General features: G+C 46.2%; 17 non-coding genes across 17 annotated transcripts; all 17 read left to right on the plus strand.

Annotated features, from left to right (window-relative positions):
* The first annotated feature begins 11,867 nt into the window (after positions 1-11,867).
* TRNAC-GCA (transfer RNA cysteine (anticodon GCA)) lies at positions 11,868-11,939 on the plus strand. The gene has a single exon. It is a non-coding gene; the product is annotated as a tRNA-Cys (tRNA).
* A 619-nt stretch (positions 11,940-12,558) lies between these two features.
* On the plus strand, positions 12,559-12,630 carry TRNAC-GCA (transfer RNA cysteine (anticodon GCA)). The gene has a single exon. It is a non-coding gene; the product is annotated as a tRNA-Cys (tRNA).
* A 273-nt stretch (positions 12,631-12,903) lies between these two features.
* Positions 12,904-12,975, plus strand: TRNAC-GCA (transfer RNA cysteine (anticodon GCA)). Its single transcript has one exon. It is a non-coding gene; the product is annotated as a tRNA-Cys (tRNA).
* A 273-nt stretch (positions 12,976-13,248) lies between these two features.
* Positions 13,249-13,320, plus strand: TRNAC-GCA (transfer RNA cysteine (anticodon GCA)). The gene has a single exon. It is a non-coding gene; the product is annotated as a tRNA-Cys (tRNA).
* Positions 13,321-13,844: 524 nt separating this feature from the next.
* On the plus strand, positions 13,845-13,915 carry TRNAC-GCA (transfer RNA cysteine (anticodon GCA)). The gene has a single exon. It is a non-coding gene; the product is annotated as a tRNA-Cys (tRNA).
* A 273-nt stretch (positions 13,916-14,188) lies between these two features.
* TRNAC-GCA (transfer RNA cysteine (anticodon GCA)) lies at positions 14,189-14,260 on the plus strand. The gene has a single exon. It is a non-coding gene; the product is annotated as a tRNA-Cys (tRNA).
* A 273-nt stretch (positions 14,261-14,533) lies between these two features.
* On the plus strand, positions 14,534-14,605 carry TRNAC-GCA (transfer RNA cysteine (anticodon GCA)). The gene has a single exon. It is a non-coding gene; the product is annotated as a tRNA-Cys (tRNA).
* Positions 14,606-14,877: 272 nt separating this feature from the next.
* TRNAC-GCA (transfer RNA cysteine (anticodon GCA)) lies at positions 14,878-14,949 on the plus strand. The gene has a single exon. It is a non-coding gene; the product is annotated as a tRNA-Cys (tRNA).
* Positions 14,950-15,222: 273 nt separating this feature from the next.
* On the plus strand, positions 15,223-15,294 carry TRNAC-GCA (transfer RNA cysteine (anticodon GCA)). The gene has a single exon. It is a non-coding gene; the product is annotated as a tRNA-Cys (tRNA).
* Positions 15,295-15,567: 273 nt separating this feature from the next.
* On the plus strand, positions 15,568-15,639 carry TRNAC-ACA (transfer RNA cysteine (anticodon ACA)). Its single transcript has one exon. It is a non-coding gene; the product is annotated as a tRNA-Cys (tRNA).
* Positions 15,640-15,912: 273 nt separating this feature from the next.
* TRNAC-GCA (transfer RNA cysteine (anticodon GCA)) lies at positions 15,913-15,984 on the plus strand. Its single transcript has one exon. It is a non-coding gene; the product is annotated as a tRNA-Cys (tRNA).
* Positions 15,985-16,257: 273 nt separating this feature from the next.
* Positions 16,258-16,329, plus strand: TRNAC-GCA (transfer RNA cysteine (anticodon GCA)). Its single transcript has one exon. It is a non-coding gene; the product is annotated as a tRNA-Cys (tRNA).
* Positions 16,330-20,943: 4,614 nt separating this feature from the next.
* TRNAC-GCA (transfer RNA cysteine (anticodon GCA)) lies at positions 20,944-21,015 on the plus strand. The gene has a single exon. It is a non-coding gene; the product is annotated as a tRNA-Cys (tRNA).
* An 869-nt stretch (positions 21,016-21,884) lies between these two features.
* Positions 21,885-21,956, plus strand: TRNAC-GCA (transfer RNA cysteine (anticodon GCA)). The gene has a single exon. It is a non-coding gene; the product is annotated as a tRNA-Cys (tRNA).
* Positions 21,957-22,573: 617 nt separating this feature from the next.
* TRNAC-GCA (transfer RNA cysteine (anticodon GCA)) lies at positions 22,574-22,645 on the plus strand. The gene has a single exon. It is a non-coding gene; the product is annotated as a tRNA-Cys (tRNA).
* A 273-nt stretch (positions 22,646-22,918) lies between these two features.
* Positions 22,919-22,990, plus strand: TRNAC-GCA (transfer RNA cysteine (anticodon GCA)). The gene has a single exon. It is a non-coding gene; the product is annotated as a tRNA-Cys (tRNA).
* Positions 22,991-23,261: 271 nt separating this feature from the next.
* Positions 23,262-23,333, plus strand: TRNAC-GCA (transfer RNA cysteine (anticodon GCA)). Its single transcript has one exon. It is a non-coding gene; the product is annotated as a tRNA-Cys (tRNA).
* Positions 23,334-27,334: the final 4,001 nt, after the last annotated feature.

Genomic DNA, 27,334 nt, shown 5'->3' on the forward strand with positions numbered 1-27,334 from the left:
AACATGGGTTGATGAAAAAGAGCGTCATGTATAGGCTGCTGTCATGCACCTCCAGGAACTATCCCGCGTCGTGGTGAGTCACGGAAGGTGGTCCCTTTCGGATGGGAGGTCTATCTTTTAATGACATATAATTCCGTGGCCACCATTTTGAAAGAACAGGGCACCAATTGTTGATTTCCTATTGTGCGGCTGGCGGTGACCATCCTCAAAAATGTAGAACCCGTACCGCTATTCAGCTAACCACTCCTGACCTACAGGCGCTGCCGGGTGCGCCACACTCACCTCTTTTGTCTACAAGCGGCGTTCGGAAGCTCTTCCATTCGATAGCTCATCTAACAGGGTTCCCTGCAGGACTAACATGCTTAAGAGCTCTTGTGTTTGAGCACCGAACGGACGAGCATACATACATACATACATACATACATACATACATACATACATACATACATACATACATACATACATACATACATACATACATACATACATACATACATACATACATACATACATACATACATACATACATCAGATGAAAGTAGCCCTAATGTTTTTTCCAGATGGACCAACGAGCTCGCATCCATTCACTTCTAAAACATACATAAGCTTAAGAAGCAACCAAGCCAACGGATGAAGCAAGTAAAAAGGTATCCTCCGTAATTCACATATCATATTCTTTATACGCCTCCCCACCCGAACTCCTCGCTGCCAGCCCCCATCTGCGTGGGATTACGATCGTCACGTCGAACTGCAGGTGGCGGGTGACCCGCGCAGAACGTATACCTCCCGCGTCTGGTTTTACTGGCCTCGCCATTCACCGCGACTGCAATGGCTGCAGTACTACGTAAGCGGCGAACGTGCGAAGGCTCACCGCTTTCCTGCAGGCAGCTCGCCTGCGTGCGAACGAATATATGGCGTTTTGTATCACGGTGTGGGCGTATAATGTAGGCGTGTATAATACAGCTGCTGCAGGAACTCTTTTCGTGAAAAATTCTATCCGCTGTGACGCGTGAGCGATGGCGTCTAAGGACGTGTACCTTGTTCAATTTACACATGCGACGAGTATCAGTTTAAAGAAAATTCAGCAGGCCCCGTGTACCTTGCGAATCCACATTACGTGAAAGAGTAGGAGCTAAGAGAACTGTTGTGTAATCTTTTATTGGACGAAACGTTCCAAAAAGACGCCGGAGAAACGTACAATAGTACGCACTCACATGTGTGGAGCACTAGCTTATGTTTTATATAGCCACTTGTTTACGGCTGCGTCAAGATACCAACAGCCAAATGAATTCATTTTAATATCGTAACGCCAGAAACGGTAAGCTGATTAGTATAGTGAGTGTTTCTACAAGGATGCCAGCCCTGTCTTGTAGACAAACTTCTGTGGATTCTACCTAATATGAATACATGTGTTATGTTTATGAAGTTGACGTTTCATTAACATTACGCCTGCATTAACATTACGCCCTTTTCGAAAAACGTTCCGACACCTGGCAAGGCTATGTGCTGAAATACTTGATTGCCACGCAGAATGCTCGGGTTCGATCCTGCTGAAGCCCTGATTTTTATTCTTATTTGTATTCATCAGGTCAATGTAGCAATGCGAGTTTTTCTTAGAGCTCTCGTGTTTAGCACTCCCATGTCTGTTCTCGCCATTTCTGGGGAAGGCGTCAATCACGCTGTGGTGCATACGCATGTACGATGTATACTGTGGGGGTAAGTGCCACACGTGTCTGGAGGAAATGGTTTGACGATGTACGTGGTGGTATTTTAAATGCGAAGCATTCATTAGCAAACTTCGGCAACTTTGAGTCTATCTATCTATCTATCTATCTATCTATCTATCTATCTATCTATCTAGCCGCTTAGGCTTGGGTGCTCTCGTGGTCACCCCCTTAACTTAGCGGTGAACCAAAATTAGCATGGGAGGGTAGGTAAATTTCACGAATATGACGCGTTAGTCAAGACATGAATATTGTCACAATTACGTCTCGTACGTCGTCAAACACTTCCCGCCAAACAGTGGCACATACCCACGGGCGGGTGTGTGCCGCTGGTATGCTGGTATGTGCCATAGGTGATTGACACTTAATATCTGCCGCGGAACGACGAGAACACACACGGGCAATTTTAACGCGTGAGCGTTAAGAAATACGCGCCATCGGCAGCGTTGACCCAATGAATGCAAAGAATAAATGTTAGGGTTCAGCTGGAATTGAACCCAGGTATTCTGCGTGGCAATGAAGCATTTTACCACAGAGCTACGCCAGGTCACGAAACGACTTTTCAAAACTATAGGTGCTAATCGTCGGTAAACATCAAAAGTGGTCGCAGTGCTGCCTAGCCAATTTTATAAACATTACATATGTACTATTTTGATACAGCCGTCACATTGGGTTAATGTCAGATGTGGTTAATTTCCATGCGCTGAAGTTGATTTATGTAGCAGTGTCCAGGGCAAGCATCTTCGCGAGCATCAGCGCTTCATATCAGCGTCTGGTGTACTTAATACACATGTTCTAGATGACATCGTTGCGCAAGTGCAAACAACTGGTTATATAAACATTTGAAATATTTCAACACATGTCTGTGTGTGCAACATTTGTACATATATTTGGCGTCATTTCATGGCGTGTCGCTCAATAAAAACTGCAACACGGTAACCTTCCCTCCACATGCTTCGCATAACGTCGATTCCCATGTACGTGGGATCTGCCGAATTTCTTTCTTTATTCATGTCATTACCAGCCACCAGATACATTCGTCTAAGCCTCTAACATTTCCATACTAATTTTGGTCTACCCTAAGTTTATGGTCTACAACAAGTTTAGGAGGTAACCACGAGAGCACCCAGACGTAGGCGGCTAGATAGATAGATAGATAGATAGATAGATAGATAGATAGATAGATAGATAGATAGATAGATAGATAGATAGATAGATAGATAGATAGATAGATAGATAGATAGATAGATAGATAGATAGATAGCCATGCTTAAGAGCCCACAGTTCGCCAACAAACGCTTCGCATTAAAAATTAGCCCCTATATCCGCAATCAGCGGAAAGCTGGTACCATTCATCTGATAGAAACATCGGAAGGCTGCGACAGACTTATATCAGCGGAATCTTTGAGCATACCGCGTTCCACACACGTTCGTTGTATCCAGTTTGAATATATCATTGACCTATGAATAATTGGCACATTGATGCCATGTATGACAATGAATGACTTCGAGGACAGTTCTATTCGGATCGGATCTTCAGTTGCCGCGATAGCATGCAGTTATCCCGCCGTTGTCGTAGCCGTGATGTTCCGCTTAATTTGCAAGTATGATGATTTTGCATCGCACCCGACGTGTCTGCGAAGAAAAAGAATGAAAAGCTGAAGCGGGAAGGATCTCAGTATACATGGGCAGTTGAAGAGTGGAGATAACATTCTTCAGCTGCATATGAAAACAATCACGTGTTCTAAATGCACGGACACTTGCATACTAAGAATTTCCATCTTCAATTGTATAAGAAAAAAATTGGGCGCCTATGTGCGCGCGCTTCGTTGCAAATGTTGTCGAACTATATGTTGTCGAACTATACGAATGTTGTCGAATGTTGTTGAACGAATGTTGTCGAACTATACATGAGTCCTGTTTTCATACGTGGCCAACCATGATTCTATTCTCGTACCACGTCTTTCGATCCTGCCAGATGGCAACACCATATCGTCAGCAGAAGGCCTTTTCATGCCTAGCGTTGCATTTTCAGCGCAGTCTAAGAAAGTCTAGGATATTTTGAATTACGTATGTAGGTATTTTCTAGTGAAGGACCACACAACCTAATACTTAAGTATTGATGTTTGGCCTCAGATACGCGTGATATTTGCTTCTTTGATCAACAATGTCCACAAGTATGAACGCAGCCCCTAGTGGGGCGTTCAGCAAGTGCTTAAACCTTGGCCGGCGGGCTGAGTCGCGAGACAGACAGACAGACAGACAGACAGACAGACAGACAGACAGACAGACAGACAGACAGACAGACAGACAGACAGGCAGGCAGGCAGGCAGGCAGGCAGGCAGGCAGGCAGGCAGGCCAGAATTTCTGCGTTCAAGTATCCCAAGAAATAATATTGTGTTTAAAATAGAAGCTTATGGTTGTACGTCCATGGTTGAGGTTAAAATGTTTAAAATGTTCATGCTTTCAGAGCTACGAGCAAGGGAAGGGTCGGCGAACTTAATTCACTTGTCCAAACAGGTGCCGCGGGACTTATTAGAGTGCGCTATCAAAGGAGTTATGCTAATTAGATGAACGCGAAATATAACCATTGTATCTGCATGCTGATACGTGTACACGTGCAGCTTCCTTCTGTGTATACTTAATCTTGTTAATATCACCTTTATGAAAAGAGTTCCAGACTATACACATGCAAATTCATCTATTGGGAGGATTAGCGCCTTGTACCTCCGCGTGCAGTAAGAGCTAACATTGAACGAAATGAACGTGAAAATGTAGCAATAAATAACATATGGCATCTACGCTTATAAAGCGAATGCTATTCTTCAGCCTATAGGCTCGATCTCGTTAGTACAACTATTTTCTTTTTCGTTCTGAACGGGGTGCCGCGTACTATAGATGCATATTGGAGTTTCCATACTGGAGTTGCGATATTGAAAACATGCTCAGCAGCGAAAAGAAACTGTGGTATTTACGACGGAAGTTGAAACTGGCTACGACCCTGGTTAAGCAAGCAGCGTATCTCATGCATGTACGGCCAACTCTGGAATACGGAAATGTTATATGGGACCCCTCATGAAGTAGGGCTAATAAGTGCGCTAGGAAGAGTGCAGATGAGAGCTGCCATAGGTTCATCTTTTCACAGTACTCATCGAAAGCTTCAGTAACAGAAATGGTACGTCTTCTGGGACCTTCCACTTTGTCAGATCGTCAAAAACTGGCCAGGCCTAAATTGTCATTCATATTGTAAAAAAAAACTAAATATTGACGATATATTGCTATCTAACGTCACGCAGAATAAGAATGGTGAGAGAAATTAATGAATATACACATGAAGTATACCTCAGCATCGCCTCAACATATATGCAAGTCCATTTTTTTCCAAAAATTATTCGACAATGTACTTCTGTGGTAAACTTCGAAGAAGGGCTCAAACAATATTTCGCTCAGCCTGAGCTAAACGACTGACGGATTGACTACTCTATGTTAATTTTGATATGTTTTAACTCTTGCTATGTTATCGTTATGAAGATTGTAAATGGGTGCATATCTGCGTTGAATCCCATTGCAGTGCTTTGTATCGTATTTCATTGTATTGTATTACTTGAATATTGCCTTTTACATGTTGTATTATTGTTCTTGAAATGTAGTTTAGTATGGTTTTTATATATGACGTAAGAACTGTAACCCACACCAGTAACTGCCTGAGGGCCAACATTATGCTTAAATAAATAAATATTTGAGGATTAGGCGGATCACAGGGTTTTATATTCTTGCCGTAGAGTCTGCTGAGCAACGAAGCCACCGGTTCGTTGGAGGCAGTGAAGTGGTTGTAGTGATTTGTCGCTCATTCTAACACTGTTCGTATGCTTGCTGTAAGGATATTCATGACTCATAACTGACAACGAGTTTCAAGACCTTATATATCAGTACTTTAGAGCTCGTAACAAATACTCACGGAGTACGAAAACATAAATAACGCGTGAGGCTCTACGTGCCAAATTCACGATATTATCTTAAGGCATGACATATATAGTGGAGGGCTCCGGAAATTTCAACCAAACCATCTGATTTATGTTTTCGTCCACTGCTATCGGAGTGTGCCACATGATAATTCCGCGGACGGAATCTACTGGTCAGCTTGGTTTGAGAATGTATCAACGCTCACTGCGCCTGCCGGCTTACGTTATGAAAAAATAGAAAACTAAAAAAAAACAAATTCTTCTCTTGAAACCATTTATAATTTGTCAAATTCTGACCATAAGCAGACATTTATTGAACAAATGGCTGTATAGGCGGGCTGGTGCTTTCTCTTCTGCGTCGCGTGTTTGCGCTGTTCATTCATTCTTCGAGACGGCTATTTATATGCGTCGTGACCCACGCAGCTGTGCACGTAGCATATCAGCGTATACGATGCTCGCACCTGACGGTGTGGCCTCGGGCGTACGCGGGGCAAGCCTCGTGTCATTGTACTCGCACACGAAGGACGCAAGTGGCGCCGCGTACTCGGGTCGACACGCTCGAGGGAACGTTGCTGCCGCCGCTGCTGCTGCTGCTGTTTGGTTAACGGCGCGTCTGAGGGGGTTAGCGTACTCGTATGTTGTATTCACCCGCTTGTATACGGGATAGGTGCGTAAGAGACGCACGGCTGGACGGCAGGGTATACCGAGCTCGTCACGATGGGCCATAAACACAAAAGAAGCAATCGTGCGTGCGTCATGCGCGCGCGAGGCGCCGGCGGCGGTGGTGGAAAACATTTATTAAGAAAAGCACAAATAGTTGCACTACAAATGCACTTGGGTAGTCTCCTTATTCCAGAAGTCCAGCAGGGAGCGCTGAGCGTCCCGGGTGTAGCAGCCGAGCAGGAACTCCTCCCAAGCCTCTCTTGTGGGTAGGGGGAAGGGGGATGAAAAAAGGAAGAGGTATAGCTGCCGTCGGCGCGAATGGAAGGACTTCGGCTGGCAGAACTACTGCATGCACTTCTGATGATTATGAGACCCGCCACGGTGTTCCGGTGGTCAAGGTGCTCCACTGCTGAATTGAAGGTTGCGGGATCGAATCCCGGCAGCGGTGGCCGCATCTTCAGCCCGAGTGCTTGGATTCATGCACACTGTACAGACCTCCTGACGGTCAAAGTTGCCGGAGCTTAACACTAAGGTGTCCCTCATAGTCCTACATATCATAGTCTTTATACGTGAACCACAAACAATTACTATTTGATGCTGAAAAATTATATATATGTTAAATGACTCCTCCTTCACGTTTGCCACTAAGCGTTCTATACACTCGACAGGAATCTATAATGCTGACTTCATCATAGCCCCCCTTCCTCCCACCTCCCCGCCCGTCACCGTTTGTAGCTGGTAGTTTTGCGCGAGAGTGCACAGTAAGATCAATGTCATTGTTTGGTCCAGCAGTCTTTTATAATGACTACTTGTATGAACACGCTACGACAGAAAAATAGGGTTTCAGAAACTTTCTTGGATTGTCAAGACAGATTGTGTGGAAACGCCGCTTTCTGACCAAGATGTCAGAAACGTGACAATATCTCGTTACGTATTAAAAAAAAAAGCCTTTCGGTCATCAGGGAGATAGACACGAATGATCTTGGAAAGAAAACGCGCCGAAACTAAAATTTTCTCATTGCACCCAGGTCATGCGGGCCGTCGGTTAATGGAGCAAGCCATGTGAGGGAAAACTGCTGGTTGTGCGCGCACGAAATGTTTACATTTAGATATTTTTTTCCACGCCACAGGAAAGCTCATTGGTCAGCTAACGGAACATTCGATAAGGGGATCTCACTGAGGTCCATACTCTGAAAACATGGTTTGTCGCGGAGTCATTACGGCTCTATAGTATATTTAAAGGGAACACCACGACGTGGCATTTATAGAAGCTTGAATATTGAAGAAGTATAGTTCAACCAGGCGAGAACCACATAGGTTGCTTTAACTTGGGCAAGTCATTATAAAGGTGCGACACAACAATAATAATATCCGACGGCTTACATTGCCAAAACCACGATTTCATAATGAGGTACGCATGTAGTATAGTGCAGGATCGAACCCGCAACCTTCTGGTCAGTAGTATAGGTGTACCGATCTTCCACTGCACCACTGAGGTGGACAAGCAAAACAACGAGGCAGGTATGCATTGTTCCAAAAAGCGCCTCTCGTTGCGTCTGCTTCCACGTGCCTATGCCCCGTATTCTAGAACGTCTGTTCACTCAACGCTTCACCTTGACTGTAGAGAAAGTTGACGGGGACACCGTCTCTATGGGCAGAAGAAGCCACTGCGTATCAGCCGTGAACTGCAGCTATTCTTGTTATGCGCGGTGTCATATTCAGTCGAGCAGCGGCGGCGTGCTCAGCTTGGTCAAGTGAAAGACGCAATTCGTGACGAGGCTATAGTCTGAGAACACGGCGGTAAGTTGTCTGCCGCCGAAAGTGACGTTGCCGTAGGCGACAGCCCGGCAACGCTGGGGCGTACACCGACGTTCAACGGCGGCCTTGCCACGTCCGTTCACCGTAAACGTCCTCCAGCGGTGTAACATCCCATGCATGCTTCGCAGGCGCTTATATATGCGACGACGTCAGCCCGCTTCTCTAACAATCGCCCTCGGCGCAGCCGCAGTCAGCGTTGCAGGTGGTGTGTGAGGAAGAATTCGAGGGAGGAGGGTGTGGAGGGCGAGGATGTTTTACGGGAGACGAACGAGCGAAGACTCAGCCCAGCTTGTGAGGCAATTAAGCCATTCGCTTCACGCGTTACGGAGCGACGGAAACGGGAAGGGCATTCACAATTAGGAGAGGAGGAGTAAAAGAAGAGTATAAGTAACACAGTGGTCCATGCGAGCACGCACAACAGGCCCGTGGTGCGTTTTAGTAGCGGCGAGACAGAAAGCAAAGTGCGAGGAGGAAGAAGAAGAGGGGAGGAGGAGAACGTGTGACGTCAGTGGTGGTTATTCTTTTGTTCTCCGGCCAATTTGGAGGAGTCGGGTCAGACACACGTCCCAGTGCATCCCCTCGTTGCCCAAGGCGGCCACTCGCGGAACGCATGCACGAGCGGTGCACCGTACGTGGGCCACGTTTAAGGGGGTCCGGTCCGCTTATGGCTGCGTTCTCTGAATACCCCAGCGTGGCCCGTAAACGTGTAAACGTTGGCAGAGCATCGCGTGTACCCACAGAAGCGTGTATTAGGAATATGATGACGGACGTTGCTACGATTGTTACACGCGCAGTCAAATGTACTAATATAGGTATAGCCTTAGCGGTGTGAAAAATTGGCCCCGTACCTCCATGTTACACCGCAAATGTCGTCGAAAGACGATAGTCTCGCGTGTGGAGAGTGTGAAGAAAACGTTTATTTGATGTTCTGCACAAGAAAATCGGTGAATGGTATTCTGGAGGCGCTGCGTTGGAGTGTCTCGAGCGTGCAGCGGAGGCGAACGAGCGCATCAAGTCACGTAACACGTGAGACATGAGCGCTATCTGGCAGTTATCCTGGGAAACGGGGCGCGCGCCGTGCGCGCCCGTCTCTGAAGTGATAAGGTGTAGAACGTAAGGCGACGGGTAGGTGCCACCACCGTGTAGTCTTAGTAAAGCGTTGGAAACGCTTGCCGTTTCGTGCAAGCATTGCATGGCCACCGCAGCGTTATAAAGGCTACGATCCTTAAAATTACTTATGCATGCCTTTTCTAGTGAAAATACACATACACAATACTGACGTGTTGTTCTGGTGCCTCAGATATGCGCAATAATTGCTTTTTAATTGACAATCGCACAAGTATGAACGCTGAACCTTGAGCAATATTGATGGGCGTTACGGATGGGGTCGGCTGTTTGGAGTATCAATTGGTCACTTGAGTACATTTAGGAATAGACAAACAGATAAATGTGCACACAGACAGACAGACAGACAGACAGACAGACAGACAGACAGACAGACAGACAGACAGACAGACAGACAGACAGACAGACAGACAGATAGATAGATAGATAGATAGATAGATAGATAGATAGATAGATAGATAGATAGATAGATAGATAGATAGATAGATAGACCAAAATTTTTGCGTCGAAGGTCCCCAAGAAAGACTATCGGATTTAAAAGAGCAAGAGTGGATGTTGCTTCCGAGCGCGCCTCCGAGAGAAGGGGTGAGAGCATCGAAGATTTCGGAAATATGGATGCAGCGCGCACCCTAATCGCGACTACTTGTAATACGCGAAACGCACGCTCTTGTAATACCACCCTTATCATCTTCAAAGTTTCGCGGAAGACGGAGAGACATGTGTAGACTGAGGCACGTGTTAATTCCGAGATTACACGCAAGCTGAAGAAGCATGGTGAACCTTACGCGGATAATGATGCGTTGGAAAGTGGTGCGCGGTCATGCCGAAGTGTAATAATGAAGTGTGGCAGCTTGGGCTAGTCGGTATGGCATGACGATAGTTAAAGCGCGAGAACAAAACGACGACACAGAAGGCAAGAAGGTCGTGTCTTTCGTGTCCTTCTTGTCTCTGTGTCGTCGTTTTGTTCTCGCGCTATAACTATCGTCATGTAATAATGAGGTTCGCACCAGACGGCAAGGTCTTGAAAAGCCGACGGTCGCGGTGTTTCGAAAGAGTTCTCTATATACACAGGTCCCGACGCTGGTAGTCGATAGTTCCATACGGTCGCTGGTATATGAATCACGCTGTCTCTCCTTTGATACACTATTGTTTTCTGAGAGAAAATTGAATGTCAAGAATGACGCTTACGATCAGTGTAGTGGAACGAATGCCGATGTTCCCCGAGACCCGTCAGAGGCCTGGGTACGTTGCTCACGTATCGCGAGGAAAGTTTCTCGCATTAGCGTTTGTGTAGCGCATGCCATGGATAGCTGATATAGTTACCTTCATTTATAATGAAAGCGTGCTGCTGCCGTACTCTTGTTTCATCGATGCCAAGCACACCATCCACATTCCTCGCCTCTATATTAATTGTGATATCTGTAATCGACAGCAAACCCCTTCTTTTGATTTACATTGCTACATATTTTTTTCTTTCTGAAGACTTCGGGATAGACCTTCCCGAACAGACCTGCCTTCCCGTTTCTGTTGAGGTAAAATCTCGCAGAGTCTCTCGTGCGTTCACCTAAAACAAATTGATTTGATTTGATTTGATTCCCCTATATAATGACACACACCCACTCGGGCGGACTGGCCAAGAAGGCGTAGCGTAACCTTTCCATGAGTGCTTCAATACTGTTTATTAATAAATTTCATCATCATCATCATCATCATGACTACGTTCACTGCAGGACAAAGGCCTTTCCAATGTTTCGCCAATTAACCCGGTCCTGTGCTTGCTGCTGCCAATTTATACCCGCAAACTTCAAAATCTCATCTGCCCACCTAACCTTCTGTCTCCCCTTAACCCGCTTGCCTTCTCTAGAAATCCAGTTAGTTACCCTTAATGACCAGCGGTTATCCTGTCTACGCGCTATATGCCCGGCCCATGTCCATTTCCTCTTCTTGATTTCAACTACGATATCCTTAACCCCCGTTTGTTCCCTAACCCACTCTGCTCTCTTCTTGTCTCTTAAGGTTACACCTATCATTTTTTCTTTCCATTGCTCGCTGCGTCGTCCTCAATTTAACCTGAACCCTCTTTGTAAGTCTCTAGGTTTCTGCTCCGTAGCCAAGTACCGGCAATATACAGCTGTTATATACCTTCCTCTTGAGGGATAGTTATCAAGAATACTGTCATTAAACCTTATTCATTTGCCTGACATAACTATAAGGCGAAAGCAATCTCTCTCTTCTTTTTTTCTCTCTCTCTGCTCGTCAGCCTGTTTAAGTGATCTCACCGCTCTCGTAACGACCGCATTAACACTAGAACGCGGTGGGCAGTTACCGAAAAATGCAAGAAGTCACCACTTGATAAATGAAACTGCTACAGCAAACGTTAAGATAGATTGGTCATAATACGTTACTTAAAGCAAGAGGAAGGTGTTCTGGGATCTTATCTTCGAGGTCGAGTTCGAGACTATTATAACAGTTGCGTATGCCATTCAATATACGGTCAGACTAAATAGGACGAAAGCTTCAAATGCCTCGCCTTTGAACTGGAAGCCGGTGTGAGTTGCCTGAGCGTGGACGGTCGGGGGTATAGCTCAGTGGTAGAGCATTCGACTGCAGATCGAGAGGTCCCCGGTTCAAGCCCGGGTGCCCCCTACGGTTTTTTTTACTTCCTTTTATAATCTGGGAAATCTCGCACAACGGGGTAATCGATGTAACGTGAAGCAGCCAACAAGAAGCTGCGTACATAGCCTTGATGCTATGATATCCTCAACCCTCGTTTGTTTATCTTATCTTCGAGGTCGAGTTCGAGACTATTACAACAGTTGTGTATGCCATTCAATATACGGTCACAGTAAATAAGACGAAAGCTTCAAATGCGTCGCGTTTGAACTGGAAGCCGGTGTGAGTTGCCTGAGCGTGGACGTTTGGGGGTAAAGCTCAGTGGTAGAGCATTCGACTGCAGATCGAGGGGTCCCCGGTTCAAACCCGGGGCCCCCCTACGGTTTTTTTACTTCCTTTTATAATCTGGAAAATCTCGCACAACGGGGTAATTGATGTAATCTGAAGCAGCCAACAAGAAGCTGCGTACATAGCCTTGATGCTATGATATCCTCAACCCTCGTTTGTTTATCTTATCTTCGAGGTCGAGTTCGAGACTATTATAACAGTTGTGTATGCCATTCAATATACGGTCAGAGTAAATAAGACGAAAGCTACAAATGCCTCGCGTTTGAACTGGAAGCCGGTGTGAGTGTCCTGAGCGTGGACGTTCGGGGGTATAGCTCAGTGGTAGAGCATTCGACAGCAGATCGAGAGGTCCCCAGTTCAAACCCGGGTGCCCCCTACGGTTTTTTTACTTCCTTTTATAATCTGGGAAATCTCGCACAACGAGGTAATCGATGTAATGTGAAGCAGCCAACAAGAAGCTGCGTACATAGCCTTGATGCTATGATATCCTCAACCCTCGTTTGTTTATCTTATCTTCGAGGTCGAGTTCAAGACTATTACAACAGTTGTGTATGCCATTCAATATACGGTCAGAGTAAATAAGACGAAAGCTTCAAATGCCTCGCGTTTGGACTGGAAGCCGGTGTGAGTTGCCTGAGCGTGGACGTTCGGGGGTATAGCTCAGTGGTAGAGCATTCGACTGCAGATCGAGAGGTCCCCGGTTCAAACCCGGGTGCCCCCTACGGTTTTTTTACTTCCTTTTATAATCTGGGAAATCTCGCACAACGGGGTAATCGATGTAATGTGAAGCAGCCAACAAGAAGCTGCGTACATTGCCTTGATGCTATGATATCCTCAACCCTCGTTTGTTTATCTTATCTTCGAGGTCGAGTTCAAGACTATTATAACAGTTGTGTATGCCATTCAATATACGGTCAGAGTAAATAAGACGAAAGCTTCAAATGCCTCGCGTTTGAACTGGAAGCCGGGGTGAGTTGCCTGAGCGTGGACGTTCGGGGGTATAGCTCAGTGGTAGAGCATTCGACTGCAGATCGAAAGGTCCCCAGTTCAAACCCGGGTGCCCCCTACAGTTTTATTCATTTCCTTTTATAATCTGGGAAATCTCGCACAACGGGGTAATCGATGTAATGTGAAGCAGCCAACAAGAAGCTGCGTACACAGCCTTGATGCTAGGATATCCTCAACCCTCGTTTGTTTATCTTATCTTCGAGGTCGAGTTCAAGACTATTATAACAGTTGTGTATGCCATTTATATACGGTCAGAGTAAATAAGACGAAAGCTTAAAATGCGCCCCGCCGCGGTGGTCTAGTGGCTAAGGTACTCGGCTGCTGACCCGCAGGTCGTGGGTTCGAATCCCGGCTGCGGCGGCTGCATTTCCGATGGAGGCGGAAATGTTGTAGGCCCGTGTGCTCAGATTTGGGTGTACGTTAAAGAACCCCAGGTGGTCGAAATTTCCGGAGCACTCCACTACGGCGTCTCTCATAATCATATGGTGGTTTTGGGACGTTAAACCCGACATATCAATCAAAGCTTCAAATGCCTCGCGTTTGAACTGGAAGCCGGCGTGAGTTGCCTGAGCGTGGACGTTCGGGGGTATAGCTCAGTGGTAGAGCATTCGACTGCAGATCGAGAGGTCCCCGGTTCAAACACGGTGCCCCCTACGGTTTTTTTACTTCCTTTTATAATCTGGGAAATCTCGCACAACGGGATAATCGATGTAATGTGAAGCAGCCAACAAGAAGCTGCGTACATAGCCTTGATGCTATGATATCCTCAACCCTCGTTTGTTTATCTTATCTTCGAGGTCGAGTTCGAGACTATTACAACAGTTGTGTATGCCATTCAATATACGGTCAGAGTAAATAAGACGAAAGCTTCAAATGCCTCGCGTTTGAACTGGAAGCCGGTGTGAGTTGCCTGAGCGTGGACTTTCGGGGGTATAGCTCAGTGGTAGAGCATTCGACTGCAGATCGAGAGGTCCCCGGTTCAAACCCGGGTGCCCCCTACGGTTTTTTTACTTCCTTTTATAATCTGGGAAATCTCGCACAACGGGGTAATTGATGTAATGTGAAGCAGCCAACAAGACGCTGTGTACATAGCCTTGATGCTATGATATCCTCAACCCTCGTTTGTTTATCTTATCTTCGAGGTCGAGTTCGAGACTATTATAACAGTTGTGTATGCCATTCAATATACGGTCAGAGTAAATAAGACGAAAGCTTCAAATGCCTCGTGTTTGAACTGGAAGCCGGTGTGAGTTGCCTGAGCGTGGACTTTCGGGGGTATAGCTCAGTGGTAGAGCATTCGACTGCAGATCGAGAGGTCCCCGGTTCAAACCCGGGTGCCCCCTACGGTTTTTTACTTCCTTTTATAATCTGGGAAATCTCGCACAACGGGGTAATTGATGTAATGTGAAGCAGCCAACAAGACGCTGCGTACATAGCCTTGATGCTATGATATCCTCAACCCTCGTTTGTTTATCTTATCTTCGAGGTCGAGTTCGAGACTATTATAACAGTTGTGTATGCCATTCAATATACGGTCAGAGTAAATAAGACGAAAGCTTCAAATGCCTCGCGTTTGAACTGGAAGCCGGGGTGAGTTGCCTGAGCATGGACGATCGGGGGTATAGCTCAGTGGTAGAGCATTCGACGGCAGATCGAGAGGTCCTCGGTTCAAACCCGGGTGCCCCCTACGGTTTTTTTACTTCCTTTTATAATCTGGGAAATCTCGCACAACGGGGTAATCGATGTAATGTGAAGCAACCAACAAGAAGCTGCGTACATAGCCTTGATGCTATGATATCCTCAACCCTCGTTTGTTTATCTTATCTTCGAGGTCGAGTTCAATACTATTATAACAGTTGTGTATGCCATTCAAGATACGGTCAGAGTAAATAAGACGAAAGCTTCAAATGCTTCGCGTTTGAACTGGAAACCGGGGTGAGTTGCCTGAGCATGGACGTTCGGGGGTATAGCTCAGTGGTAGAGCATTCGACTGCAGATCGAGAGGTCCCCGGTTCAAACCCGGGTGCCCCCTACGGTTTTTTTACTTCCTTTTATAATCTGGGAAATCCCGCACAACGGTGTAATCGATGTAATGTGAAGCAGCCAACAAGAAGCTGCGTACATAGCCTTGATGCTATGATATCCTCAACCCTCGTTTGTTTATCTTATCTTCGAGGTCGAGTTCAAGACTATTATAACAGTTGTGTATGCCATTCAGTATACGGTCAGAGTAAATAAGACGAAAGCTTCAAATGCCTCGCGTTTGAACTGGAAGCCGGTGTGAGTTGCCTGAGCGTGGACGTTCGGGAGTATAGCTCAGTGGTAGAGCATTCGACTACAGATCGAGAGGTCCCCGGTTCAAACCCGGGTGCCCCCTACTGTTTTTTTATTTCATTTTATAATCTGGGAAATCTCGCACAACGGGGTAATTGATGTAATGTGAAGCAGCCAACAAGAAGCTGCGTACATAGCCTTGATGCTATGATATCCTCAACCCTCGTTTGTTTATCTTATCTTCGAGGTGGAGTTCGAGACTATTATAACAGTTGTGTATGCCATTCAATATACGGCCAGAGTAAATAAGACGAAAGCTTCAAATGCCTCGCGTTTGAACTGGAAGCCGGTGTGAGTTGCCTGAGCGTGGACTTTCGGGGGTATAGCTCAGTGGTAGAGCATTCGACTGCAGATCGAGAGGTCCCCGGTTCAAACCCGGGTGCCCCCTACGGTTTTTTTACTTCCTTTTATAATCTGGGAAATCTCGCACAACGGGGTAATTGATGTAATGTGAAGCAGCCAACAAGACGCTGCGTACATAGCCTTGATGCTATGATATCCTCAACCCTCGTTTGTTTATCTTATCTTCGAGGTCGAGTTCGAGACTATTATAACAGTTGTGTATGCCATTCAATATACGGTCAGAGTAAATAAGACGAAAGCTTCAAATGCCTCGCGTTTGAACTGGAAGCCGGTGTGAGTTGCCTAAGCGTGGACTTTCGGGGGTATAGCTCAGTGGTAGAGCATTCGACTGCAGATCGAGAGGTCCCCGGTTCAAACCTGGGTGCCCCCTACGGTTTTTTTACTTCCTTTTATAATCTGGGAAATCTCGCACAACGGGGTAATTGATGTAATGTGAAGCAGCCAACAAGAAGCTGCGTACATAGCCTTGATGCTATGATATCCTTGAAGCGGTATGAGCCTTTGGACAGAAGATGAAGAAGCGCGGGGGCCGGGGCAGGAAAGAAGAGGAGGATGAAGTGAAAAATAAAGCGGATTAAGATGGACGCCAGTTCCATACTGAAGCTTTAATGCTGTTCCGTTATTTTAAGTAGGAACACTACATTATTTTGGCGCAGCCGGCCATCGAAGCCATCATGTGGGTGACGTTCTTCATAGACGAGACCTCCGAAGAGATCATCTTTTCGAAGTACCAAGTTCAAGACGAAGCAGCGGTAGACCTACCTCGTGAGCTCAGCTCGGAAGAACTCGTAAACCTGGTTGTGGAAAAGGCAGCCGTAGACACTACTGAACTACGACGGAAAGGTGCTGTGAAAGTGAACTTGCGTGTGGCGACCTTCAACGACCTAGTTCTTGAACCAGCGCGTCGAAAACACTCAGGATCACGATCTTCGACGGAAGAGGTGAGCCTCGTTTTGAAAGCTTTTCAGCTGCAACAGGAACAGATGCTTCAACAAAACCAAATAATGACATCTCTTATAAGCTCTCTGAATGCTGAGAGACCGACACCTAATTTCGTAGAACCTGATGCTTTCGACGGTGTGTCTTCAAATCCAGAAAGTTGGCTTGATTTCTACGAATATGCCGCTGGAAAAAACAAGTGGCTCTCTGATGAGGCTAAAATCACCAACATGCGCGTTTACTTGAGAGGTGTTGCGCGAAAGTGGTATGAAACATGCATTCTGGAAGACAGTGACGACTCTTGGAGCCAGTGGAGGAAAAAGTTTTTGACTGCATTCCGAAGCAATCCAGTAGAAAGATGGAACACGGCGCTTAATTTCAAGTCTGAGCAAAGCTGCCTTGTCGAGTACTTCTTTGAGAAACGCCGTCTTTTAAAGCTGGCGGAGCCTTTGCTTCCATCTACGGCCGTAGTTGCCTTAATAATGCATGGATTGCACACTAACGTGTTGAAGCAAGTGCAAATACTGTCACCAAAGACTCTAGATGACCTCCTCGCGTGTCTTCAGAACATACCATCAGCTTCGGAAACAAGCATAACCGCCGAGTCAAGCAGCTGTTTCAGTCGGAGTAAATCGGACTGGTCAAGCCGCGCTCAGCGAGAACCGAGCCACCTCGCAACTCGCACAGATAACTTGCCCTGGCGTGTTCCAAGAGGTCGAGTGAATAATATCGACACTGAAGCTCAGGAGTATTCGACAGAAAAAAAACTAATAAACGAGGGTGATCAGTCCCACCCGATGACTCCAAATGAGACTGTTTATTTAAGTTGCTCTAGCCTACTTCACATTCCCGTCAAAGTAGGAAACAAACATATGATGGCTCTGGTAGACAGCGGTGCTTCTGTGTCCATTATAAATGCCAAGCTGGTGGATGCAAATCGCTTGCATAGTGGAAGAATTCTACGAGTACAAGGCTATGATGGAAAAGTAACGTTGCATGATCAGTGGGCCTTGGTAAACATCGAGTTCCAGGGTCAGCAAATAGAGAGCGAAGTGTTGGTGATAGAGGGGGTAACGTACGACTTTTTGCTATCAAGACCAGATATAAAGAAACTAAAGATCAACGTATACTGGGACGATGTGGTTCTAGTAGAAGGAGTAGCAAGGAACGAGACAAATCAAGGTAGACAAGATAATCTACGAGTTGTCAAGTGCGCGGCGGATATCGCAACGACCTACCCTGAACTTGTATGCATAGGAAGCTATCCTCAGGCGATGAAGTCCCACAAGGTTCCTTTCGAACTCGCTGACAAGACCGTCATCCGGAAAGCACCTTACAATATGTCAAGGGAGCGAAAGATGTGGCTCAAGAAAGAGTTGCAGGAGATGCTAGATGCTGATATCATACGACCTTCGGTATCACCCTTCGCTTCTCCCATAACGATCGCACCGAAAGAAGACGGAACCTTCAGATTATGCACCGACTACAGGGTTCTCAATCGTCAGACAGAACTCATACCATTTCCTATGCCGAAGATCGACACAATTATAGATGAGACCGGGGGTTGCCGACATTTTTCCCGCATCGATTTATGCAAAGGTTTCTGGCAGATCTCACTAACCGAAGAAACAAAAATGTACACCGCTTTTATCACGCCATTCGATCTCTACGAATACAACCGGCTCCCTTTCGGTTGGAAAAACTCACCAGCGTGGTTCCAGAAGATCATGAACGACGTCCTAAAGCCATTCCTTGGTGTTTTTTGTAATGTGTACATAGACGACATTATAGTCTTCTCCAAAACAGAGGCTGAGCATCAGGACCATCTGTCTCAGGTGTTAAACGCCTTGAGCTTGGCACATCTCAAGGTTAATTTTAAGAAGAGTGTATTCTTTCAACAAAAAGTGGTGTTTCTTGGAAGAGTCTTCGATGGGAACACCAAAAGCACAAAACAAGAGTCCGTCGAGAAGATCTCCCAGTTGAAGAAACCATATGACGTCCATTCACTGCGTGTGTTTTTGGGATTGGCAGGACATTTCCGATCTTTCATAAAGGACTTTGCTGTCAAAACTAGATGCCTCACGCGCTTAACGCAGAAAGAAGTTCCCTTTGAATGGAGTGACGAATGTGAGAGAGTCTACCGTGACTTGGTGCACAGAATTTCTTCTGACCCCGTTCTGCGTATACCAGATTTCACTTTACCCTTTGAATTGAACACTGACGCCTCACATTATGGGACTGGTGCAGTGTTGTATCAAAAATGTATTGAAGCATCTGGCCGAGAAAAGCGACACGTAGTCGGTTACTACAGTTACACTTTCAAGCCGTCTGAAACAAACTACACTACTACGGAAAAAGAAGCACTGGCGGTTCTGAAGGCCGTTGACTACTTCCGCACGTACCTGGAAGGTACGAAGTTCACTTTGTTCACCGATCACCAGGCACTCACTCATCTCTTGAATATGACCCAAACTAAAGGGCGTATCGCCAGATGGGTGAATTACTTGCAGCAATTTGACTTTACCATCTCGCACCGACCAGGACCGCTTTTAACCGATGCAGATGCTCTATCAAGATTGATGGTACAAAACAACACAGAAAAATCTGAAGAAATCAATGAAGTGAAGCTGTGGGAAGGCTCAGAACAACTGGTTTTTACGGAAGGTCGGTATCAAGTCCCACCAACTCTTGTTTCCAAAGTGCTTTACTTGTACCACGATAGCCCAGAATCTGGAGGACACGACGGCTTTTGGCGTACCTACAACAAGTTGGTCAAGAGGTTTACGTGGCCTCACATGAAGAAAGACGTTAGTCAGTACGTTCGTTCATGCCATGTGTGTCAAGTACACAAAGTCAAGTATAAACAGCCTACGGACACCATGATACTACCTTGCCACTCGAACGTGCCTTTTGAAGTAGTTCACCTGGATTTCGCCGAACTTAACAAGAAACGGGAAGGAGTCAGAAAAACGCAAGCTTTTCTGCTGGCCATAGATGAATGCACCAGGATGGTCGCGGCACGAGCAGGAAAAGAAGATGCAAATAGCGTCATAACCCTTCTCGAAAGGGACATGTTTAGAACTACGCGGACAATCGTATGCGATAACGGCCCCGCGTTCAAGAGTGAAAAGCTAGTAAGATGGGCTCGAGATCACAATGTATCGATCAAGTTCTGTGCGCCATACCATCCTGCGGCGAATGGGCTTGCAGAACGTGCCATACGGGACGTGAAACAATACATCAAGATGTACGATAGTTTTCCTGGGGGATGGAAATGTTCTTTAGAAGCAGCCGTAAAACATCATAACCGATCCTACACCAGTGGCTTGGGGTGCAGTCCACAGTACGCTTCTACAGGAGAGACCCCTATTCTGCAGGCAGACCGTGAGTTGGGACTCTTGGAAAACCTCAAGATTGTCGAGGAGAGGCAACAAAAATCACAGGAGGAGAGGTACCGAAAACGAATGAAAAAGAATTTCGACAAGAGGCATCGAGCAGACATGCCAGACATTCAAGTCACCGACCTCGTACTAGTGAGAAAAGGAATAAGAGATTCCAGTGCCAAATTTTATGGGCCTTACTTTGTGACCAAGACAGCCACCCAGAACGGAATTTTGAAGACTGTCTGGTACACTGGTGAACGTGGATCTGTTGAATGTGCTTCAATTGGGAATGTCTTCAAGTATTACCCCAGGAGGGGTAATTAAAAGAAAGCGGGAAGGGTGAAGCGGTATGAGCCTTTGGACAGAAGATGAAGAAGCGCGGGGGCCGGGGCAGGAAAGAAGAGGAGGATGAAGTGAAAAATAAAGCGGATTAAGATGGACGCCAGTTCCATACTGAAGCTTTAATGCTGTTCCGTTATTTTAAGTAGGAACACTACAATCCTCAACCCTCGTTTGTTTATCTTATCTTCGAGGTCGAGTTCGAGACTATTATAACAGTTGTGTATGCCATTCAATATACGGTCAGAGTAAATAAGACGAAAGCTTCAAATGCCTCGCGTTTGAACTGGAAGCCGGTGTGAGTTGCCTGAGCGTGGACGTTCGGGGGTATAGCTCAGTGGTAGAGCATTCGACTGCAGATCGAGAGGTCCCCGGTTCAAACCCGGGTGCCCCCTACGGTTTTTTTACTTCCTTTTATAATCTGGGAAATCCCGCACAACGGGGTAATCGATGTAATGTGAAGCAGCCAACAAGAAGCTGCGTACATAGCCTTGATGCTATGATATCCTCAACCCTCGTTTGTTTATCTTATCTTCGAGGTCGAGTTCAAGACTATTATAACAGTTGTGTATGCCATTCAGTATACGGTCAGAGTAAATAAGACGAAAGCTTCAAATGCCTCGCGTTTGAACTGGAAGCCGGTGTGAGTTGCCTGAGCGTGGACGTTTGGGGGTAAAGCTCAGTGGTAGAGCATTCGACTGCAGATCGAGGGGTCCCCGGTTCAAACCCGGGGCCCCCCTACGGTTTTTTTACTTCCTTTTATAATCTGGAAAATCTCGCACAACGGGGTAATTGATGTAATCTGAAGCAGCCAACAAGAAGCTGCGTACATAGCCTTGATGCTATGATATCCTCAACCCTCGTTTGTTTATCTTATCTTCGAGGTCGAGTTCAAGACTATTATAACAGTTGTGTATGCCATTCAATATACGCTCAGAGTAAATAAGACGAAAGCTTCAAATGCGCCCCGCCGTGGTGGTCTAGTGGCTAAGGTACTCGGCTGCTGACCCGCAGGTCGCGGGTTCGAATCCCGGCTGCGGCGGCTGCATTTCCGATGGAGGCGGAAATATTGTAGGCCTGTGTGCTCAGATTTGGGTGTACGTTAAAGAACCCCAGGTGGTCGAAATTTCCGGAGCACTCCACTACGGCGTCTCTCATAATCATATGGTGGTTTTGGGACGTTAAACCCGACATATCAATCAAAGCTTCAAATGCCTCGCGTTTGAACTGGAAGCCGGCGTGAGTTGCCTGAGCGTGGACGTTCGGGGGTATAACTCAGTGGTAGAGCATTCGACTGCAGATCGAGAGGTCTCCGGTTCAAACCCGGGTGCCCCCTACGGTTTTTTTACTTCCTTTTATAATCTGGGAAATCTCGCACAACGGGGTAATCGATGTAATGTGAAGCAGCCAACAAGAAGCTGCGTACATAGCCTTGATGCTATGATATCCTCAACCCTCGTTTGTTTATCTTATCTTCGAGGTCGAGTTCGAGACTATTATAACAGTTGTGTATGCCATTCAATATACGGCCAGAGTAAATAAGACGAAAGCTTCAAATGCCTCGCGTTTGAACTGGAAGCCGGTGTGAGTTGCCTGAGCGTGGACGTTCGGGGGTATAGCTTTGTGGTAGAGCATTCGACCTCAGATCGAGAGGTCCCCGGTTCAAACCCGGGTGCCCCCTACGGTTTTTTACTTCTTTTTATAATCTGGGAAATCTCTCACAACGGGGTAATTGATGTAATGTGAAGCAGCCAACAAGAAGCTGCGTACATAGCCTTGATGCTATGATATCCTCAACCCTCGTTTGTTTATCTTATTTTCGAGGTAGAGTTCAAGACTATTATAACAGTTGTGTATGCCATTCAATATACGGTCAGAGTAAATAATACGAAAGCTTCAAATGACTCGCGTTTGAACTGGAAGCCGGTGTGAGTTGCCTGAGCGTAGACGTTCGGGGGTATAGCTCAGTGGTAGAGCATTCGACTGCAGATCGAGAGGTCCCCGATTCAAACCCGGGTGCCCCCTACAGTTTTTTTACTTCCTTTTATAATCAGAGAAATGTCGCACAGCGGAGTAATCGATGTAATGTGAAGCAGCCAAGAAAAAGCTGCCTACATAGCCTTAATGCTATGATATCCTCAACCCTCGTTTGTTTATCTTATTTTCGAGGTAGAGTTCAAGACTATTATAACAGTTGTGTATGCCATTCAATATACGGTCAGAGTAAATAATACGAAAGCTTCAAATGACTCGCGTTTGAACTGGAAGCCGGTGTGAGTTGCCTGAGCGTAGACGTTCGGGGGTATAGCTCAGTGGTAGAGCATTCGACTGCAGATCGAGAGGTCCCCGGTTCAAACCCGGATGCCCCCTACGGTTTTTTACTTCCTTTTATACTCTGGGAAATGTCGCGCAGCGGGGTAATCGATGTAATGTGAAGCAGCCAACAAAAGCTGCGTACATAGCCTTGATGCTGTGATATCCTCAACCCTCGTTTGTTTATCTTATCTTCGAGGTAAAGTTCAAGACTATTATAAGAGTTGTGTATGCCATTCAATATACGGTCAGAGTAAATAATACGAAAGCTTCAAATGACTCGCGTTTGAACTGGAAGCCGGTGTGAGTTGCCTGAGCGTAGACGTTCGGGGGTATAGCTCAGTGGTAGAGCATTCGACTGCAGATCGAGAGGTCCCCGGTTCAAACCCGGATGCCCCCTACGGTTTTTTACTTCCTTTTATACTCTGGGAAATGTCGCGCAGCGGGGTAATCGATGTAATGTGAAGCAGCCAACAAAAGCTGCGTACATAGCCTTGATGCTGTGATATCCTCAACCCTCGTTTGTTTATCTTATCTTCGAGGTAAAGTTCAAGACTATTATAAGAGTTGTGTATGCCATTCAATATACGGTCAGAGTAAATAATACGAAAGCTTCAAATGACTCGCGTTTGAACTGGAAGCCGGTGTGAGTTGCCTGAGCGTAGGCGTTTAGGGGTATAGCTCAGTGGGGAAGCAGGATGGTCCTGGAGGCGGCTAGCCGAGGGCTGGTCGTGAAGGGTAAGCGCCATGCTCCGGGCCTACTCCTTTAGCGAACAAGTCACTATGGAATTAACTCCGCCATTCAGTATAGCTACGCTTAACGTCAGAGGGTTGGCGGCTAGGCGTAGGCAAAGTCAGCTCTATCGGTTGCTCACAGACCAAGACATAGACGTCCTAGCCGTCCAGGAAACTAAGGTAGACGGAGAGGAGGAGACCGGGAGCATGGTGCGCCGTTTCACTGACCGATATTACGCGGTCGTAAGCCACTCGATAGGAACGTCCGCGGGTTGTGTTCTTTTTGTAAAAAAATTGCAAAGCCTTCTTGTGCAAAGTGTTTTTTCATGTCAGTCGGGCAGAATTGTTTATTGTGACTTTGTTTATGGTGCCACTGAATTCAGAGTTATATGCGTATACGCACCGAATAGTGTAGAAGAGCGTGCTCAGTTTTTTTCTAACCTGTTTCAGTGGACAAAGTGTGATAAGAGGGTGGTTTTGTTAGGTGATTTTAACTGTGTTTTAAGGGCTCGCGATAGAGTCAATAGCACTGGCGTTCGTGACAAAAGCAGTGACGTGCTAGGCAAATTAATAACCGAAAATGACTTGGAAGACGTGTATGAATGTGTGGCAGCAAATCGCGAAGTGATCTACACGCGATTTCATGGCAATAGCCATGCACGTTTAGACCGCATATACCTATCCCTAGATGTATTGCCTATGTGTCACGATTTTTCGGTTGAGCCAGTGTCGTTTTCAGATCACTGTTTGGTTGTGTGTCGCATAGGCATGAAGAAACAGCGTAAGGTTTTCAACTGGGATTTATGGAAACTGAACGCATTGTTACTAAAAGATGAACCATTTTTAGAAGCAGTGCACGAGACCATTAATGAAGTGCTTATGGAAAAAACGGAAACAGTAGCAGAGAAATGGGAGTGTTTAAAGCAGAAGGTGAAAATGAAAGCGCTTGACAGATCGAGCACGCTAAAATTCGAAGCGCAAATAAAAGAAAGAAGTCTTAAGAAAACACTGCAGCAGCTGATAGCCCTAGAAAGTCGGGAGCCTGGGACTTGCAAAGACGAGGTGCGCAGTGTCAAGGAAAAATTAGAACTGCATGACAGAGAGCGTTATCGAGGCGCCTGGGTTCGCGCGCGCGCAAATGATCTTGCCGCGGGTGAGACGCCCACAAAAAGGGCGCTTGGTCTCGAAAAAGCGCAAGGACGCCGAAACCACATCGATAAGGTCTATTGCAACGGGACTCTCGCGAGCGACAATGAAAGCATCGAACGGGCCTTTGTTGCGTATTATCAGTCACTTTTTGCAATTCGAAAAGCGAATGTACATGGTTTTAAAGAAGAGTTTCTCAAGCGCTTGCCGCGGCTTAGTGACGACACAAAAAAGCTTTTAGAAGGCAGAATAACGGAAGGTGAAGTGGAACGCGCGATTGGTCATCTGAACCCCGGAAAGTCACCGGGACCCGATGGCCTAACCGCAGCATGGTATAAGACGTTTAGAATAGAACTGTCCCCGGGGTTAGCTGAGCTGTTCAATGAGGCGTACGAACGGAAAACTCTGCCGCCCTCCTTCAGCAAAGCGCATACGATATTAATTCCTAAAACGGACGAAGGGGAAAAACTTAAACTGGTGACATCGTATAGGCCCATATCGCTGACCAATGTCGACTACAAGATTTTATGAAGGTTCTGGCAGCGCGACTTCAAGGTGTCATTAAAGAAATTGTTGGAGAGCACCAAACTTGTGGAATCAAAGGCAGAACCATTAGCTCAAACATTCACAAGATGCGGTGTGTGCTAGAGTGTTGTGACGAAGATTCACTTGGCGTTGCTGTGCTCCAGATAGACCTGGAGAAAGCTTTTGATTGTGTTGCGCATGATATTTTGTTTGTCATCTTAGATCATATTAATGTCGGTTCCATCATCAAGGAGGGAGTGGCCTTGGCGTACCAGAACTGCACAACACGTTTAATTGTTAACAAGTCTTTGGGGGCCCCCATTCACGTAATGCGTTCTGTGCGTCAGGGCTGCCCCCTCAGTCCACTTTTGTTTTGTATTTACATCGAAGCGATGTGCTTAGCGATAAATGAAAATGAAAAAATTCGTGGCTTCAGCTTGGCGGCAGTGGAAGTTAAGCTGCTGGCATATGCAGACGACATTGCGGTGTGTTGTACGAACAAAGAAAGTGTAGAGGAAACGATAAGTGTTGTGAAACATTTTTGTAGCGTCACAGGAAGCCGCGTAAACTGGGCGAAATCTCTTGGGCTTTGGCACGGAAGGTGGCCTTCAAAGCCGGACCTTTTTGCGAATGTGCACTGGACGGAAACACCGACAAGGTACCTCGGTGTTCCCCTGGAATGTTATAACGGCAGCGAGGAGTATTGGTCGCGTCAAACAAAAGAGACGAAGGAAAAAGCAGACAGGTGGAAAGGCATGAACCTGTCTGTTTTCGCTAGGGCTACTGTGTGCAACATGTTTTTTATCGCTAAACTGTGGTATGTGATGCAGGTGTTACATTGTTCAAGGATCAACGTGCAAAGGCTGCACAGAGTGTTCGCAGTTTTTATATGGGGCTCGAAATGGGAAAGGTGCAGACGGACCAACTTGTTCAGGCGCGTGAAGGACGGAGGTCTTGGTTTGGCGCACCTATTTGTGAGACAAGTAGTAAATAGATTTTTGTTTTTCCGTGACGTCAGGGATCCGTTTTTACGTACGGTATGCCAGCTCAGGTTAGGCAGTGCCTTACCAGATTTTGTTGTTACTACGGATAGCCGGCCCGTGACGTTGCGTGGGTATCTCAAGGAAGTGGTAGACAGTGTACGTTTTTTATCTGTACGCTTTTCGATAGATTATCTAGCAAGTGTTAGAAGAAAAGAATTGTACAGAGATGTATGTGCTATGGTTTTGCCAGTACCATTGTACAGGGCCATATACAGTGGAAGACCGGGACAAAACGTACTGAAGCGGGTGAGAAACATGCAGGTACCTACAGGGGTGAAAACTTTTTTCTTCAAGTTACACACAGGAACACTATCAGTAAAGACTTTCACAGAGGAACGGGGTTTTTTTACACTATGGGGGTCACACTGCTTGATATGTAAGAAACCAGAAACAATAGACCATGTTTTTTTGCATTGTTGGGAAGGGGTACATTTTTGGGACATATTACAGAGGACAATAAAGAAGGATTTTCCACTAGACCCACACGGAATAAGGTACCTCGCAGTAACAAATGATGATGGGGTCCCATTCGATGTAGTGATGTTGACCGGTCTCCACTGTATATGGCGTGCACGAATGGCCGGATACCATTTCGACCCGGACGCAAAACCAGCAGTAATTTATTTCAGGCAAAGCATGTCTGCATTCATTGAGTGTAGCAAAATAGAGGATATCGAGCCAGAATGGTTGTCAAGGTTTGAACCCCTGGCAAACCTTAAGTATTTTTAAGAGGACAACATCAGTACAAATGGGATTGATGGCAATGCTTGTTTTTTTTTTCTTTTTCTTTGTATTGTAATATATGTGTGTGCAATGATTGCCCTGTACAATGTCCATGCCAGGCAATAAATAAATAAAAAAAAAAGTATAGCTCAGTGGTAGAGCATTCGACTGCATATCGAGAGGTCCCCGGTTCAAACCCGGGTGCCCCCTACGGTTTTTTTACTTCCTT

Source organism: Rhipicephalus microplus, chromosome 5 (genome assembly GCF_043290135.1).
Source record: "Rhipicephalus microplus isolate Deutch F79 chromosome 5, USDA_Rmic, whole genome shotgun sequence".
Lineage (NCBI taxonomy): Eukaryota > Metazoa > Arthropoda > Arachnida > Ixodida > Ixodidae > Rhipicephalus > Rhipicephalus microplus.